Source organism: Agelaius tricolor, unplaced genomic scaffold (assembly GCF_023055355.1).
Source record: "Agelaius tricolor isolate 1412-34295 unplaced genomic scaffold, bAgeTri1.0.p SCAF_6, whole genome shotgun sequence".
NCBI classification, from domain to species: domain Eukaryota; kingdom Metazoa; phylum Chordata; class Aves; order Passeriformes; family Icteridae; genus Agelaius; species Agelaius tricolor.
In genome coordinates this window covers 40,751,599-40,769,467 of record NW_027269266.1, presented here as the reverse complement: position 1 = coordinate 40,769,467, position 17,869 = coordinate 40,751,599, and positions in this window count along the sequence as shown.

Genomic DNA, 17,869 nt, shown 5'->3' with positions numbered 1-17,869 from the left:
AGAGGGGCCTGTGGAGCCCAGGGGACTAAGCCTGCTGGTGAACAGGTTTTCCAGCCTGGGTGCTTACTGCACTACATGTTTGGGTTTTATATGAGCTGTCCCTTGTGAACTGAGGTGGACATTTCTTTCTAAACAGAAAAAACTTACATAGGAGTTGCAGTGAAGCATGTAACAATTGCTACTCTTTAATCTCAAAATGACTTTCTTAAAAAACCCCAACCAGCCTTTTGTAACACTTTTTAAGTTTCAATAACTTAGACATTATGCTCAAAAAAAGCCATTATTTTTATCAACACTCAGAGTTTCAACAACAATTGCGATTATTTTTTCATTCAAAAAGCATGTAGATTTTGAACATGGTGAAGCTTTTGTCCTAAAGCTTTTGTTCTTTTCCATGCTGTTCAAATCAAGACTTCAATGTTATGAGCTAAGTCAGATGATTGACAAATGAGGAGATGGAGCCCTTGATATCATGGCTGGGTTTGTACACCGGAAAACCTCTGTTAGCAAAGGCAGCTAGAAAAATTACCCTGAAATTTATGGAAAGATAATCAGTGTGAAACACTGCCACTTGCACTTCCAAGTATTCAATCCTTCAAAAAGGCCTTTTCAAATTAAAATCTTTTGAGGTTTCCATTTTCTGCAGTCTGTACTGAATACCAAGCCTATTCTCTAACCAAGAAACATGAGCCAATATTTCCAGGAGTGTGGTTTTGGTATGCATGGTGTCTAGACACAACATGACGGTACTCAGGTGATATTTGAACTACCTAGGTAAACCTTAGATCTATGGTGATTATTTTTCTGAAATGGATTCAATCAGTTTGCACTTCTGAAATCCATTTCTTCCCAGCTGGCAAGGCAGCATGGGAGGGAAGTGAATTTGCTCTGGAGTGAAAGCTTTGTGAGTCTTTCTGCTGATGTATGTCCAAATCACGACCAAATGGCTGTATGTGCATAGGGAAATACTTGGGCACTATGTGCAGACCTTGCTTGGAAACCAAGTTTACAAGAGCAAAAACAGGGAGGAGGACCTTTCCTGTAGGAATCTGAGTACAAACCTGACAGGCTTTGGTGGTGCTACCAGATTTCACACTTCTGCTGCTTCGTGACCTTTTCAGGTGAAAATTAACTCTCCGAGAGAGGAGTGTGTTAAATAAAATCCTGGGGGCTTTTTTTTGAGTTAGTCAGTTCTAAGTGATCTCTAGAGCAGCTGACATGAGACCTGTGTTAACCTGTTTGAAGCCCCAAACAGTTTGGAAGCATTGTTTTCCCTTGCATGTCGCTACAAAACCTGCGCAGAGTAAGCAGTCAGGAGTACGCCTCCCGTTCGGGACCTTCCCAAACATGGGCGAAAGCTCTGGATAGCCACAGCTATTTGTGCTTTGTCTGTCAACAGGGTTATTTATGCAAAGAAAGCAGGAATTTGTTTCCATCAGGTTTTTTGCCTAGATGCAATATATTCCTGAGCATATCCTGTGTTATAGGGGGGAGAAAAAGGAAATTAGGAAAAAATAAGGAATGAGGGGAAAAAAATGAGATGCAGAAGGGTAAGTCAACCTCCTGAAATGTCTTCCAGTCACTCAATGTGCCTCCCCATCACTGCCTTTACACCCCATGGTTGTCACAGCATGAGCTATAATTGATATTGAAGAAAGAAAAGAGAACCTGGAGGAATAATAAGGACAACTGATGCAAATGAGCTGTGTGTGCAGTCCTCCCCACAGCTTTCCACTCCTCTCTGAGGAGCCCTAGTAGGATGTGCTCTGCAATTAGTATTTCATCAAAATGATAGCTTTTTGCTGCGAGATGGTTACAGCTGGTGGTAGCTTCTTAATACAGTGTGCAAGGTCTGGGGGTCTACAGAGACTTCATGTTCATGCAAATGAATGCAAATGATTTTACAAGGTGTCATGATGTTGCTGTGCTTGTTCCTTCCCTACAATATGGGGACCATGCTGTCCTGCAGAAACTCAGCCTCTTTCCCTTCCCTGCTTGACAAAATAGCCACTAACCCGAGGTACTTGTGGCTTGGCCCCACTGACAACCAGGAGGAATATCCATCATTCATTTTGCAATTCTGTTCTCACATGTTTCCATAAATAGTGCAGTCATTCAGGAGAGGAACCATTAAAATGGCCGGGTCTGTGCATGTATCCACCTGCCTTTTATTTTTTTTTTTTTTGCTTCTGCCCAATGCCAGTGTGAGTTTTGGGCCTATCCTGGGGCAGCCCTGAGCTCTCCCTGGCTGCTGCACACTCTGTGTGGTTCTGAGATGTCACTGTGTGGTCAGTGCCATCCGAGGTCTACAGGTACTTGCATGTATGACTTCAGCAAATGGTTAATAAATCTTTCCAAATTGTTTGGAAAGATTGTTTCAAAGGAAAAATGCTGTTTCAAAGGAAAAATGCTGTGTTGTACTGCAGAGACTGTATCTGGCATGCAGTGTTTTTATCTTGTGTATGAGTGTACAGTGGGAACAACTTAAAAGTGGGAACAAAAGAAAAAACCCTGTGTGTCAGAAAAAGAGGTTGACCCTGATCATCTTTGTGGAAGTACATTCCAAATCTGTCTTTTTTTCCTAGGACCTAGTGTTTAACTTCCCTCATTGTAAAGCTCTACCGAATGATTGCAGTTCTCTACTGATACGACACAAATGGTTACAGGAGATTTTCTCAATCTCTTCATAATGAAATCTCTTAGTTTGCTGTGTCAAGAGGATTTGTCAGTGTGATGTTTCTGTGTCCTCTTGTCTCAGGGTGCATTATCTTCTCCCACCACAGAAGTGATTGCTCCTTCCAGAGGAGCAGTTCACATTGCCATCTGCTTCTGGCAGGGACTTGTTTCTCACCAAATACCAAACAGGTTTTCTCTCAAGTCTGTCAAGTACTTGAGCCTTTTTTCCCATGAAAGTTATGACTATCAAATTCAGACCAGCAGATGAAAAGGCTGTATCCTGCTGTCTTTTGGCAGCTTTGCTATTTTTACAATGTGCTTATGGTTTTGGTTTTTAAAATTATCTTTAATACTTAGTATTATTTATAGGTTAATGTTCATTCACTTTATTCCCATCCTTTTACCTTCTGTAGGTTGAGGGCACTCTTGTTTATTTCTCCTTTTATTCTCTTCCAGATGGTGTTTTCCAGTCCTGTATTAACCCTATGGCTCTTCAGTTGAACCCTGCAGTGTATTTCGCACCAAGTTGGTACTTCTGCTTTTGTACTGCCATGTCTGTAACCATTTCTGTGCTGCAAACCTTAAGCTTGCAGAAGACATCACATGGCTCCAGCCACGATGCAGGAATGTGTCTCATAGCCACACCCTTTCCCAGAAGCAACATCACTGGGCTTCTTGAACTCTGAGGGCAACTATGAGACGTTGGGAGGGAGAAAGGCAGTAGTATTTCCCTGTTTGTAAGAGCAGTGCTAGAACAGTTGCAGGAGCATGTGACATGGATGTCAAAACAGGCCCTGGTTGTACTGTTCCTTCTAGTTCTGCACAGACCTCACAAAACACAGTACAGATCCCCACCGAGTGATTCTGGGCAGAAATGTAACAATTACTGGTAAATCCAATTCAGTCCTTCTGCTGGGGTGGTGGCCTGTGTGGATGCTTTTGTTGTGGAATAAATGCAGCACTGGTTTTTCATTTGTTTTAGACTGACAATTTTAGCACGACATAAGCTAAACCAGAAAAATCCCTGTGTGTCAGAAAAAGAGGTTGACCCTGAGCATTGCATTGGTGGGACAACAGCAGTTTGAGCTCACACTGTGGCTTGCCATTGCTCTGCTCCTCTGTGTAAGCAGATCTTTGAACCAGTGACAAGACCTGGTCCAGCTCAGTTGCACAGAACTTGACTGGGCTTAGGGGTTTGGGAGTATTTTCCTCCCTTCCTCACTTGTTGGAGAAAGTCCAGAGAAGAACCACTAAGATGATTAGAGGAACGAAGCACCTCTTGTATGAGAAAATGCTAAAAGAATTGGGATTGTTCAGCTTGGAGATGAGAATAGTCTGGGGTGACCTTATTGTGGTCTTCCAGTACCTGAAGAGAGTTGACAAGAAAGATGGAGAGAAACTTTATACCAAGGGCATGTAGTGACAGGACGAGGGGGTTAGAGTTAGGTTGGTTAGAGTTAGGTTTAGATCAGAAATTCATAAGAAATTCTTTACCAGGGTGGTTAGGCATTGGAACAGATTGCTTAGAGGAGTTGTGGATGCCCCATCCCTGGGATTGTTCAATGCCAGGTTGGATGGGGCTTGGAGCAACCTGGTGTAGAGGAACGTATCCCTGCTTATGACAGGGGATTGGAACTAGAGGATCTTTTAGGTCTTCTCCAACCCAAACCATTCTATGATTTGATGATGATGATGATACAGGGCAAAACCAAGAAGGGAAGAGAGCAGCAAGCTCTGTATCTCTGGAGATGTTGGGGCAAGAATATCAATGCTCCTCTGCCATCTGCGGGCACATGTCAAGGAGAAACAAGAAAGAGTAAATCCTTTATCTCTCAAAGCTGTTTTTCTTTTCATCTTGCACTTCTACATTGTTGCCTTTTAATGACTGTGTTCTTAGCACTTGTTCCCACTGATGGAGCACTTTGCCTACTGTCTCTCTCCTCTAATTTTGCTTTTTCTTCCACAACCTCTGCCCTTGCATCAGGGATGCAACCCCTGGAGTAGAACAGGAGAAAAAACTTGCTGATGGGAAGGGTGCTGGCACTTTGTTGTTTTCTTCACCAGAAGAACCTTCTGGGATTCATCTGAGATACATCATGTACCATTTCTGTTACCTTGAAGGTCTTTCATGTTAAAAAAGTCATCCTCAGGCTGCCCACTTTTCATTAAAATGGATAGCAGTGTTCACATAAAGTCACCTTTTCTCTGGTTGCTGCCTGTGCTGGAGCAGTGCCAGACAGGTGGATATCCCTCTCTGAGTGCAGTTATGGTGCTTGGGAAGGTGACCCTGGCACAAAGGAAAGCCAGCCCTGGCAGCTTCCGTGCTGTGACAGTTGCTGTAGAATTGCCTCATTTTTGCTGTTATAATTTCTTTGCAGAACAACAGCTATGGAGAGATGGATTTTGTTTCATGCAGTCCCAGGCCTTGGAGTCTGTTTTCCTAAGGAAGTGCAGCTCATGCTGTCACACTGTGTGTCCACACCAGTGTGTGCATCCTTCACTGCCCATCCTGGTGACTGCTGAACACATTGGGCAGCTCCTACCAAGCCTGCAGACCAGTACCAATCTCTGAGACCATGTGTTCCTGTGAATTCTAGGAAAGGTGCAGCTGGGGAAAAAATAAGTCTCAAGCAGGGAGACACAGCAGTTTGAGTAAGCTGCTCTTAGACAGCAAAAACACTGCCCAGGAGAGAGAGAGGGGCCCAGCTACATAAAAACTTCCAAAAGGAGTTTGTTTGTCAGAAGTAAAGAGACAGACAATCCACCAGAATCTGATTTCTAATGAAGCACTCACCCTTCAGTCATACAAAAATCACTCAGCCACAAGATCTGAATTCAATGTAAACAGGTTGTCTTAGGTTCAGTGCTTTGTATGGGCTTGTTTTTCTGTTCATATCTCAGAAAGAGCTCTTCTGCACCAAAAATTCAGCTTGCCAGACAAGTTAACGATGTCAGGAGCAGCCTTGGCAGAAGTTCTGCCTCAGAGCACATCTATTATTCACAGGGTTTGCAGAGTGCAGGGATATACAGAAGTCATGTCCTGCCGAGGCACAGAATGTCTCAATGACAGACAGAAGGAGAATAACAATATTTTCTTCCAAGGCACATGTGGCCCTGAGCATCTCTAGGGATGTGCATTTGGTAGTTGATTAGAAACACACTTATTTTATTCCTGACTGCACAGAAAGCCCTGATTTTTTTTTTAAGCCAGAAAAAAAAAAAAAAAAGAGAAAAACATGCTTTCAGCAAGCTAGGACAGGTCCTCATTTCTTCCTTTACACTCACAGGAGCATTATGAGCGGGCAGGGAGGCTTGTGCAGGGAGGGTGTGTTGCAAAAACAGTTGTGAATTGGCCCTACTTGAATGAAAAGGGGCGTTGGAAAATAATGAGTTACAGGACTAATTGCAGCCAGCGGTTGTCACTGATCTAGTTAATCACGACTGCTTTATACCGAGTGCTCCTCTATCATTTTCACTCTACCGAGCACTCAAAAAAAAAGTAATAAAAAAATTATCGCCTGGCTAGTGCGAGGCCGATGTGACCACCAGGTGCCACTCTCGCTCCACGGGGAATACGAGGAGACTTAGGGCTGGGCACCGTCGGCAGGAAAAGCCAAATCGGGCAGCCATCACTCCTTGTGTCCGTCTCTGGATTTTCCTACCGGCTGTACGTAGCTGGGACAGCAGCTTCTCCCCATCCTCCAGTGAGGAGGATGCTGGAAAACCGTGAGTACCACTAAACCTGGTCTACATTTGTTTGCCAGCAGCACTTTTGCACAGGGAGGCCAGGATGCAGATGGAAAGCTGAAAATATGCTGCTTGAGAAGGCTGGAGCCTCTTTGACCATCTCCTCATTTTGCCTTACATGGGAGAAGTTGGTGCTTTCTCCAGCCCACATCCTGATGAACACCCTCTTATTAGCACTGAACAAAGATTTTGTAGTTGCTTGGAGTGCAAAAGCTGCCCCTTCAGTTTTGGCTATGGAAACCTCAAGCCTGAGGTTTCCACCACGTAGCCTTCCTGGTTTTGCTCATCTTGTGGGCACAATTTTCTGTGTCCTAGGGAACAGGCTCCTGACATTTCCTGGTCCTCATGTTCACTCATGAATGAAATATACCCCTCCTGGAGCCACAGCCACTGCCAGTCTCTTGGGCCCCAAGTACACTGGTTTTCATGGAGAAAAGCAGATTTTCCTACCTGCCTGCCACCATGAGAGTTGTCCCAAAGGCTAACTGGTGTTACCAGTGCTTCAGGGGACAGCCTGTGATGGTGTGCCATAAGCAACAAAATTTTTGAAGATGAAGGGGGTGGTAAAGCATGGTTTGCACTTTCACTCTTGATTTTTCTGCTTTGGTGATCAGGGCAGACGCTTGAGTGCATCAGTGTTGAGAAGCAAAGGGCTTCTAGAGCTCTTAGGGTCAGATGGGTGCCAAGTGTACTTCTGTAAGTAAGTAACCCCAGTTCACTTCAATAAGTTCTGTTTTGCCTTCTGCTTCCCTTGCTTCTATCTTTCTGCAGGTCTCCATTCTGTCCTGCCCTTAAATGGCTCATTAGACTTGTTTTCTGAGGTAGCCTGTAACATCCCAATTCACTTCCCTAATCAGATCTCTTTCCATTTGAGTTCCCCATGGGCTAAACAAGTCTGACATTGCCCTTCTTGTCTACTGGTTTATCCTTTATGTGTTTACCTTTTCTCTTCCTAGTTCATGAATAAAGATGTCAAATACAAGGTCACTGGGGGCTGCTGATTTCCAAACCCAGGAGCTAGTGATATTTCAAGATCAATTCCATTATGTGATTATGTTTCCCTTACTGAGTTTTCTCAGGGAAATCATTTGTCACAGAACAGCAGGCTCCAGCTTCCTGTAACCCTCTTAAATCAATCCCATCATATCACTGAAACCTTATTTTAATATATTCCATTGTAATTGTTTAATTGTTTACTTGAAGGAGCCTTCCTGGTGTATTTAGTAGCAATCAGGTTTTTAAAATAGATTACTATTTTTAAACAAAAGAGCTAAAAATGCCACCCCCCATTAGCAAAGAAACATCTAAACAAATCCAGGTTTTCTGGGGAAATGATGAACAGGAAAATCTGTTGAAAACTGCCATCTCATGTTGATGCTGGCCAGCTCTTTGGGGTCCTTCAGGTAGTGGGTGAGGTACCTCATTTAGGGTTAATAGGAGTTTACAATATGTTACAGGGTGAAAAGTGGGGAATTCAATGCCCTTATTTGAATCTAGGGTGGTTACCCCATGGAGATTTTTGCAAGCATATTTTCATATTCTTGTTCTGATGTGCTCCCTGGAGAAAACTGGATCAACTGATCTGCAGAAACATTTAAAAAGATTTAAATCTGCTGTCTTATGTTTTACATGTGTGTCCTGCAGAATCTATGCTGCTATTAGGACAGGGTGATGTGTTTGTTGAGCTCAAAGTGATATTTCCAAGGGAAAAAAAGAATCATAGTCTCAAGAAATCCAAGTCATTGGCTTGAGATCCCGCATCATATCTGATGTGAAGGATTTATGTCAGGGTGGGGAAAAAAGCAAGTATGCTATGGCCTTTTCAACAAAGTTCAACTGCAGCTGTTTGTGCAAGGAGGAGAAGTTGCTGCTATTTCTAAAATAGTGGGTTTTTTGTTGGGCTTGGAGGCCACTGTTATCTGCATACCTCTGCCAGTTATAAGGACTCTATCCTGGCTGTGGCAGTTTTTGGTTAGCTGGAACATTTCACTCTAGAGTGAACACTTTCTTTGTAGTATCTAGCATCAAAACCCTTCTACAGGCCAGCCTACTGGTGTGTTTCAGTGTAGAGAGCACTCATCTATAGATTTGTCTGCACCTGCAGACAGACCTACCTGTTCTGCAGAACAAGTTCTTCCTGCAGTGATAAACACGCCAGGGAGTTTAAAATGCAAAGCTATTGCTCGAATAATCACAATGGCTGATCAAAAGTTGCACTTTGTTTTCCCCTCTCACCTCTGTTCCCAAGAGAAGTGTGCTTGTGCAAGCAAGAAAGCAAATACCTCTGTTTTCTGCATGCCTAGTCCAGCTTGCCTCTTTGGAAAGGCCCTTTGCCCATTCTGAATCAGGAGTCATCTATGGAATTAGCCCTGGATCTCCTGCTCCATCAGAGGCTTCTGATCTCATCTTCCACTCCTGCTCCCTCCTTTAACAAGCTGGGTGAGCCCAGTATGTGCCATCAAAGTGTTGTTTTTTCACACGAGGTCCCTCAGTGTGGTGAAAGAAAGGCATTAATGGAAAGAACTGTTCATGCCTCAGGGCTGGGGTAAATGCAGTGTGCCAGCACTGGAAAGACACAGCCTAGGCATTCTTTCTAGTTCTTGTGTCATGTGAAGGCAATACAGGGTTATCAAAACTATCTTTTTTGTCCAGGCGAAAACCTAGCTGTGATCACATCATAGGGGAAAAACCCCAGTGACTGTAACTCCTGAAAGGACAAACCAGCACTGCCTGTAAAACAAAACAAAACAAATAAACAAACAACCAAATAAAACAAAAACTCAAGCAAAAAACCAACCCAAAACCAAACCAACATAAAAAAACCCCAAACCAAAAAAACCCTCAAAAAACCTGGTGCATTTAAATGACCAGCTGTGCATCCAGTGATGCCTTAGTCTATAGGGTTGAATGCCTCTCCTAAAGCAGAGCTTTCCCTCATCTATTCTGAGTTAACTGCAGCCATTGTTCTTTTCTCTCTTGAGGGCTATACCTATTCCTAGAGCTAATTCAAATTAGCTGTCCCAGTTAATTAAAGCATCTTAATTAATGGAAAAATACAGAGTCTTTATCAGGCTGGAACACAGCCTAAGATACCACAGCTGAGCAGAAGAGAGATATTTTCTTTTATGCTTTAAATAGCTTGCCAATATGAAAATGTGGTTATAACCAAACTCTTGTGAGGATGAAGTTGTTTTCCCACAGCTATAACCCAAATGTGGATTGTTACTCCATTTCCACTTGAACTCCCACTGAAGGGAGGGTGGTGTTGCCCGAGGAAGAGTTGGTTTTGTGTGGGATGACTTGCAGAGGAAATGCAAGCAAAGATATAAGCAGGGGAGAGTGTGAAAACACTCTTACTCACTTCCCTGTGAGAGGAGACAGGGGGTGACCACTGGAAGTGGCTGGTATTCTTCCCCTTTGCCCTCCCAGCACTGTGGTCATCAGCTGGGCCAAAGATGGCAAGGGGGAGGACAGGGACAAGCCAGGGTCCTCCTTGCTCAGACACCTGCTCCAGGCACAGGGTGTCACAGCCAGTGGAGCCATCCAAACAGCCCCAGATGAGCCCTGCAGCTGCATGGGCCAGGCAGCCAAGGGCACAGGCTGACCTTCCACCAGGACACGCACAGTTGCCTCCTCATGGAGACAATACTCTTCTCTTGCTGTTTCCAGATTCACCAACTCAACAGGAGAATTTTATTTGGTCACTAACTTCCTTCTCTTCAGGTTTTCTGGGAGTTTCGCCATTCCTGAGTAGTGCTTGTGGCTTCTCTGTTGCTCAGAGTCATCTGGCTCCCAGCAGAAATGGGTCTGAGCAGCAAAGGATGCAAGTGTTGGAACCCCCAGGAATTCCCTCTGAACAGCAGCAGCAAAAAAGAGAAGCATTTTATAAGCACTCACCAGTATAACAAATAACAATGGTACCATTTTTAGAGGACACATTAAAACAAGCAAGGTAATTACTATGCAGTTTAATTAGCTCAGAAATTTAATCACCCTTACAATTGAAAAAAAAGATCAGAGTCTGTTTCTAAATTAGGCAGTACAAAATTTCTCAGTGCCTGTCCTGGAACATCAAGTAGGTAAATCTATGTACCTTTTATCTCTCTAGCATGTGACACAATCATCTCTTTTATTCCACATTCCATCAGTGATTCCAGTGATCCATTGGATCCTTTAAAACAATCTGCAATAAACAAGAGTGATTGTGAAGCCCCCTGAGTTGCAGTTTGTGCAATACTTTTTCCAACACTTAATTTTTTCTGCCACCACAGATAAAAATGTACTTGACTGATATGAACAGGAGAATCCCATTTTTATTCCTGCAATGTTTGCAGGAGAATGCCCCATCCATTCCAGTTTAGAGAGGGAGAGGGATGAAAAGCATTCCCCTTGTGAACATTTTGCTGTGCAAAGGCCATGCAAGATGAATAGTTTTTGGCCTGTTACATCAACAACGCAGATAATTTCTTCCATTTCTTTTTCAAGCTGTTGTGAGCTTCTTTATGCTTGGCTCAGACCAGATCCCTCTCTTCCAGTTGGCCTTCATTTTTCTTTCCTGTATTGGCTTTTGCTGAGACTGGGAAACTGTCTGACAGTCAGCTGGTGCCCCACTCAGGTGCATTAGGAAAAGAGAGGGAGGATTTTTCCAAATAGCTAAACACATTGTGTTTTGGATGCAAGGAAGGTAGGAACACAACTGCAGTAGGGTGTTGTAGGTCCAGCTACCCTTATGGATAGATGGGCAAGAGGAGTGCATTGAATGAACCCCAGGGACATGAGAATAGAGGTAAGTTGGAATGCAGATCTGCAGAGTGTATACAGAGGTAGCTGGAGCTGCTCTGAATTAAAAAATCCAGCTGATGAGGGTCACTAATGGAAGGATCAGAAAGTTTTAAGTAGAAGCAAAGTGGACTTTAGCAAAATGTTAAGAAGAATGAGTATAATGAAGCATGAAATCAAGTCAAAGATGATTCAACCCAAGAGAGCCGTGTGCAATACTCAGCTTTCAATGTCTGCTTCTTGGTATTGGCCATCATTTAAGGTGTCTGTAGCTGTACTGTTAATGTGTCAATATGTCCAGGCACTCCAATGAAGAGTTATGTGCTATGCATGGAATCAAGCACACCACTGTCCTAGGAGCCCTACTCCAAAAACACAGGTGAGGATACCCAATGCACACAGGAATATATATATATATGTCTGTGAAGAATAGATATATACATATATATATATATATATATGTATACTTATAAGAATAAATGTGTGTGTATGTGTGCATAAATGTATGAGATATATATGAACTATTCTCTTATATTTCCAAGAGGTGTTGAGAGTTGCCTTGTCTCAAGACCAAGTCAAACAGGCACAGCCACCCAGAACTAGTTAGCCTGTGTGAAGGAAGGAAGAACCATCAATCTCCTTTTCCCAGGCTCTTCCCAGGAAGAGGTAATCTTATTTTCTCTCAATGAATTGTTAGAAGCTTCTTTTACCATGCTGGATTATTTAAAACTTGCTCAATTTTGCAGTGGGTTCGCTGGGATTAATATTTTGAGTGCTCCCATAGTGAGCATTAACAAAATTTGGGAGAGGCGATTGCTGCCTTGTTGGATATTGATTTCTGTCGATAAGGAAACATTTTAACTGTGTTACAAAGTGTCCTTCTCTAAAATGCTTAAAATAGGACTGAGGAACCATTATGATATAAACTAATCTGCTGGACATCAAATTCAGAGATGATCCTGAAATTGTTTAGACATCGATTCTTTGTTATCTTTTCCTGTGGAGCACATTGCTCAATTCTGTTACCATTGAACAGCTGTCAGAAGGAAATTTCAGTGAGCAGCAGCAATACAGAAAATTTAAAATTTAGCTGCTTTTCTTTTTTTTTTTTTCCCCTACAGAAGACTTTGGTCTTTTTGCTATTTTCACAGTAGGGGTGTGTAATCAGAGAAATTGCAGCTTTTATATATTTTTACTGCACCTCAGTGGAACAAAGTTATTATGGTGACTAAGCCAGCTGGGCATGAGAGAATGGATGTTTCAAATGTGTCACAGTGCTACTCTCAAAACTGTAAAAAAGACACCAAATTAAAGGATATCAGGAAGTTACCTAATCCCATAGAATTGGTCTGTGCAAAAATAGGGAAAAACTGTGACCTTTCTTCCCCTTCTGGCTTCATTCCTATTTGTTTACTACTTCTGAGAGCCTAGGATGAGAAGAGCAATCCACAGCATGTGCAGTGGAAAATATCTTTCTTGGGAGGTGGACTAAGATTGGTATTAATCACAAACTGCCAAACCTTAAGTGGTTGTGTCTGTGCTAATGCAATGTTGTATTGCATAACAGGCCCTGCTCTGATCTAAGTCTTCTCTTTCTTCCTAGAAGGGGTAGGTTTTATATTTTAAAGTGCCACTGGCATGAAATGAACAGAATCTTCCAAGAGCTGTGGGAAAATGTTCTGGGATCCTTTTTGTATGTGAATATGGTCTCATGAGTTTCTCAGTATTTGTGCATCTGAGAGCAGGTTTCACCAGGTGAATTAGAGCCCACTGATGGTTCAATGCAAGATGTGGGAGATCTTTCATCTGTTGGGAATAAGTAAAGAAATTTGGTTTTTTTTCAAACTAACCCAAACATCTTATAACATTCTAAAACCAGCAAGGAAACTACCTGGAAAAAAGCAAAATCTTTGTGTTTCTTAGCTTGGCTCACCATCCTACCTGTGTTTGTTCTTCCCCTCTTGAATGCATTAACTTTTTTTCCCCCCCATTTCCATCTCCAGCCTGTCAGGTCACCATGCAGGCAGTGTTGTGGATAGCTTGACAGTATTCTAAGCAAGCTGGAGCTGCCATTTTAAAACTCTTCTTCTGAATCATGAAGACTATGAAATAACTGATCCCCCAGGTGTTCAGAGAGGCTCTGTCCTGGCTGCATGCACTCTCATACTGAAGGTCTAGATATAAAGCTAATGCATTCATAAAGAGACCCTGGGAAGAAATGCTTGTATTTTTTAGGAGACAAAATCTTGTTCACTTTTTTTAAAATAGGTGTTTTTTCCTCTTTGCTCAGACCACATTCTATTGCCTTTCAGGGTGGGATTAGCTGACAAAACCAGTCTAACCCAAGAGCCTCGACCACAAACCCTGGGAAGGAAATGAGGTTTTGCCATAGCTATTTCCTTGCTACCTGCATCCAAAGACAAGATACTGTGGTGGAACCTTTGCTGTCCTTACTCAGTTGGTGGTTAAGAGTAGAAGTCCAGACCTAGCAGAGAAAATAAGCATCTCCCACACATTTATCTCCTGATGGAGAGCACAGCCATCAACTAGTCCCTGTGGCTCTCTAGATTGTGCATGGAGGCAGAGAAGTGCCTCCAAACAGGCAACTCCATGATATCCTCCTCAGAAATTACAGCCACAGAAAACAGAGAGGAAAATAGAGAGAGTAAATCTTAGTTCCTGCTTGTCTCCAGGAGGGAAGAGCCAAACTTTGTGTCACAGAGAACCACCTTGTTCCATTCATGTAATGGCAGCTTGTCCTCCTTTCCCCCAAATGGGTATCAAGGAATTTTTTGGGAACTGGCAAAGGAAAATTATCCTTTGAAGCTAAGCAGCTGGCAGGTGTTTTATCCTTTTTGCCAAAAATAATGTCTGTTAAAAGTTCTCTTCCACAGCATGAGACACCCAGACCCAGTCATTGTCTCTTTCAGTGAGGATTGACATGGACACTTTCCATTTCCCACAACAACGTTGGGACCAACAGGCAACTAACTATTGGGAAAGGCAGGCTGGGAAAGCACTTTCAGTCTTTCCTGTTGAACTCAGCCCATTCTTGCATTTTCACCATTGTGTCTGTGGGCTGATTTAATGTCATTTTTGCTGTAAAGGATATTTTTGATTTGGAATGAAAATTTTGATGAAAAAAATGCAAATCCTATTGAGAAATTTTCACCTCCTAGCAGCAGACTGATTTTTAAAAATAGTTTTAGGTGAAGAGGATTTTAAAAATCTCTGCAGAAAGCAGTAGTCAGTAATGAAATTTTCATTTTATGAAGAGACCTCAATGTCATTTTTATTACAAGTGAAAAGACAAATACATGAGACTCTTCTTTTGTGTCTCATTTCCAGCCTTAGGGAGAGAATGTATCCAGAAGCAACTTTAACTATCAGTAAAGAAAGAGAATTATATGAATTTGTTGTATAAGCTAAGTTCACACTGTTACTTTCTGTGTATGAAAAAAAATCTGCAAAGAATGGGAGAATTTTGTCTGTGAAGTTTAGCTTTGTAAAATTTATGACTAGAAAATGCAATAGAATCAGTAGAGTTGAATCAATAGAGAATTTGACTTCAAAAGAATGAATATCCCATGGTCTCAACAGACCAGTTTGTCAGTGGGCTGTCAGCTCCTAGAAATCAACTGCATTTGCTCTGGAAAACAGGGGTAACTTAAACAACTCTAACAGAAGTTTTAGAAAATATTACATTCTTTCATGTCTGGGTTTTCTGTTTCATGTACCCCTATCTAAATGAGGCAAAATTGCTAGTGACTTGGAAAGTGTGTTTGGATGTCTCTAGGTAAAAGGGATGAGACAGGTGTTGGGAAGTGGAGTGAAAACAGCTGAAAGAACTGAGAACAACAAATTTGCTGTGCATTTTCTGTCATTTTTGTCTTATAGAAATATGAGGTGCTTAATGAGAGCTGCTTCTCATAATACCTACCATGTTTCCATGCCCTTGGCAGCAGTACAGAGGTCAGATCTTCTCAGAACAATTATTTGGTGATCTGTCTGATGTGCTGAGCACAAACATGCTTTTCTTTGCCCTGGGCATGCTGTACTACTTCTATTCCCACTTGCTTCTTCAATAAATGTGTGTACTGTGTCAGAAACTGAGAGCTCCCACTGGCCTCATTTCTGCAAGCTGCCTCTGAGTCTGACTCAATGTATTTCACTGGGAGTCTGGCAATTCAGGAGAGCACTTCTCATTTGAGCAGTTCCTTAGTTTCCAGTCTGTCACCTTCAGTGAATGGTGGCATAAATGTGGATGATCACTGCGGGCACACATGACAGCAGTAGGTGTCATGTTTCTTAATATTCCACCCTTCCCAGGTGACAGCAGCAAGCCTCTTTTCTGAAGGAGACCAGAATGGAAACATTGTGGGTTTGCTTGAATGTTTGAACTTTCTTTCACTTTATTTTTTGGTTTGTTACTAGGATGAGGTGGCACTAACAGTCTAGCTCTCTTGCTAGATTTTTCTTATAACTGTGCTTAGGAACAGATGCAATTTCCTCATAAGATCAGGTTGTTCTAAAAGTCTGTGCAGAGTCATGCAAATGTATATAATTTAATGCAAATGTGAGTCTTTCGTTTCTCAGAGTGTATAGGCTGAGACTTTAACTCTTGTTGGTTGTTAAATTCTGACCCTGAGAGCCCCTAATTCACACGGTTTTTTCATGTGTTTTATTGTCCAAAACTCTAGTAAAGTTATACCTTGTGTAAATTAAAGTCTGCTAGAAACATGAAAGAGTGGTCAGAGGGACCTGCAGGAGGTGGCATGTGGGTCACAGACCAGGCCCAGGGCGAGTGCTGACAGTCAGACTCCCAAAAAGATGTGAAGTTTGAAATTCACATTTGGGTCAGAAAGCTCTGCCCAGGTATGGCTGTAAAAGCGATCCATGTAATCAAGCTGATTATGAGACAATTTAGTACTGATGAAATCCAGCTTGTGCAGGGAGCCAGCAAAAAGCCTCTGTAGCCCATCACACTCCAATTAAGCTCTTTTTGCAGCTGTATACACCCCATGAAAAGACATTTCACACATAGCAAAGGCCACATACACACACACTGAGATTTTCTGTGATGCTGTTGGAGTCTGGTGTTCTCTGACCAGGCTCCTTCAGATAATCCATGAGTGGGGTTTAAAGCTCAATATCAAATTATTAGTGTACAGACTTTTCTAGTCTTACTTGAGCTTTCACAAACAGACTTTAGAATTTAAAGCAGTGACGTTACAGCAATTCATGTTTTCATTTTTCATCTCTACACTAAAACTAATAACCCTATCATAAGCAGTAGGCAAACATAAATATACCCCAAAAAAACCCCCAACATTTATAAAAATGGATAAGCATCTACATTTATGAAAGAATTAAGCAAGTCTCAGATAATTTAAAAAAATGAATTTTTGGACACGTTTCTCCGTGCAAGTCTAGAGCTTGCTGAGAGAGCCAGGCTGTTTAAACCAGATCCTTTCTGGCATTCAAGCTCCATTTGAACCTTTAAGAAACAGCCAGGCACCTTGTGGATTCGCCTGCTGCACAAGCATTTGCTCAAAAAGCCATCAAATATATTCAGAGGCAGAGAGGTCTGTGAGGTGCTATTAGACCAGATATAACATCTGGCTCAAGGAGTCTCTAAGGCCTGAGATGGCAGCAATTGAGAGGGTATTTCAGAGGAATTATCCACTTGTGGTAGCCCTGTCTCAACAGCCTTCTCATCAACATCTGCTCCTACTGATGCTTAAAAAGAAGGCACATCCACCTTCTGTCTGATCTCAAACATCTGTTGGTTCTTTTCTTTTAGTCTTGGAAAGTGGGGTTAAATTACTGTGTGAAAAAAGAGAAGAAAACTGAAAAATACAAAATGTAAAAGTATGCAGAGACACACTCCCAAAATACAGCTAACCTTGCTCAGCAGATAGAAGTCAAAATGAGAATGCCTGTCTGGCAGCCTCTCCCATGTAAAACCTTGCATATACAGGTTTATGTAAAAAGCTGTATATATAGAGTGCAAAATGAAACTAATCCGTTCTTGGCAAATAAAATAGATTGGAAACCATAGAGAAGTGATTTGTTTCCCTGTGGGTCATAATTGTTTGCACTGATGTGAAGCGACCCCAGGGAGATCAGCTGGACTGAGAGCATGTTTGGTTTCATGGAGCCCCGTTTCAGGTTTAGGGTTATTAATGCATTTTGTCACAGTTCTATCCTGTACCCTGGCCAAATGAGGGCTCCACTGTTCTTGGCACCATTCCCCTGCCACTTCAGAGATAATCCCTCCCTCAGAGACCTCTCTGGACAGACCATGACTGGGGGAAGATCAGAGGAGGGTGCCCTGTCTGCTGGCTCAATTATTCAGGGTATGCATATGCTTTTTAAGGAGATAATTTTTATTAATTTATTTAAAGGAATCTACTACCACTGCTAGGTAGGAACACTTTGGAGAGAGGTCTTACATGTGTGAGTCATTCAAGGAGGAAAACCAGAACAGCAAAACCAGTGAGAAGAAGCCTGAGTGAGGAGCAAAGCAAGACAGGTAAGATGGTGCAGGATGACTGCCATGCTGAGGGGCCAAACAGTGCATTTGGCTTTGGAGGAAGAATGGTGGGACAGGATACCATTAGGAAATTTCACTGGGGGAGGCAAAGAAAAAAAACACCTGAGCAAA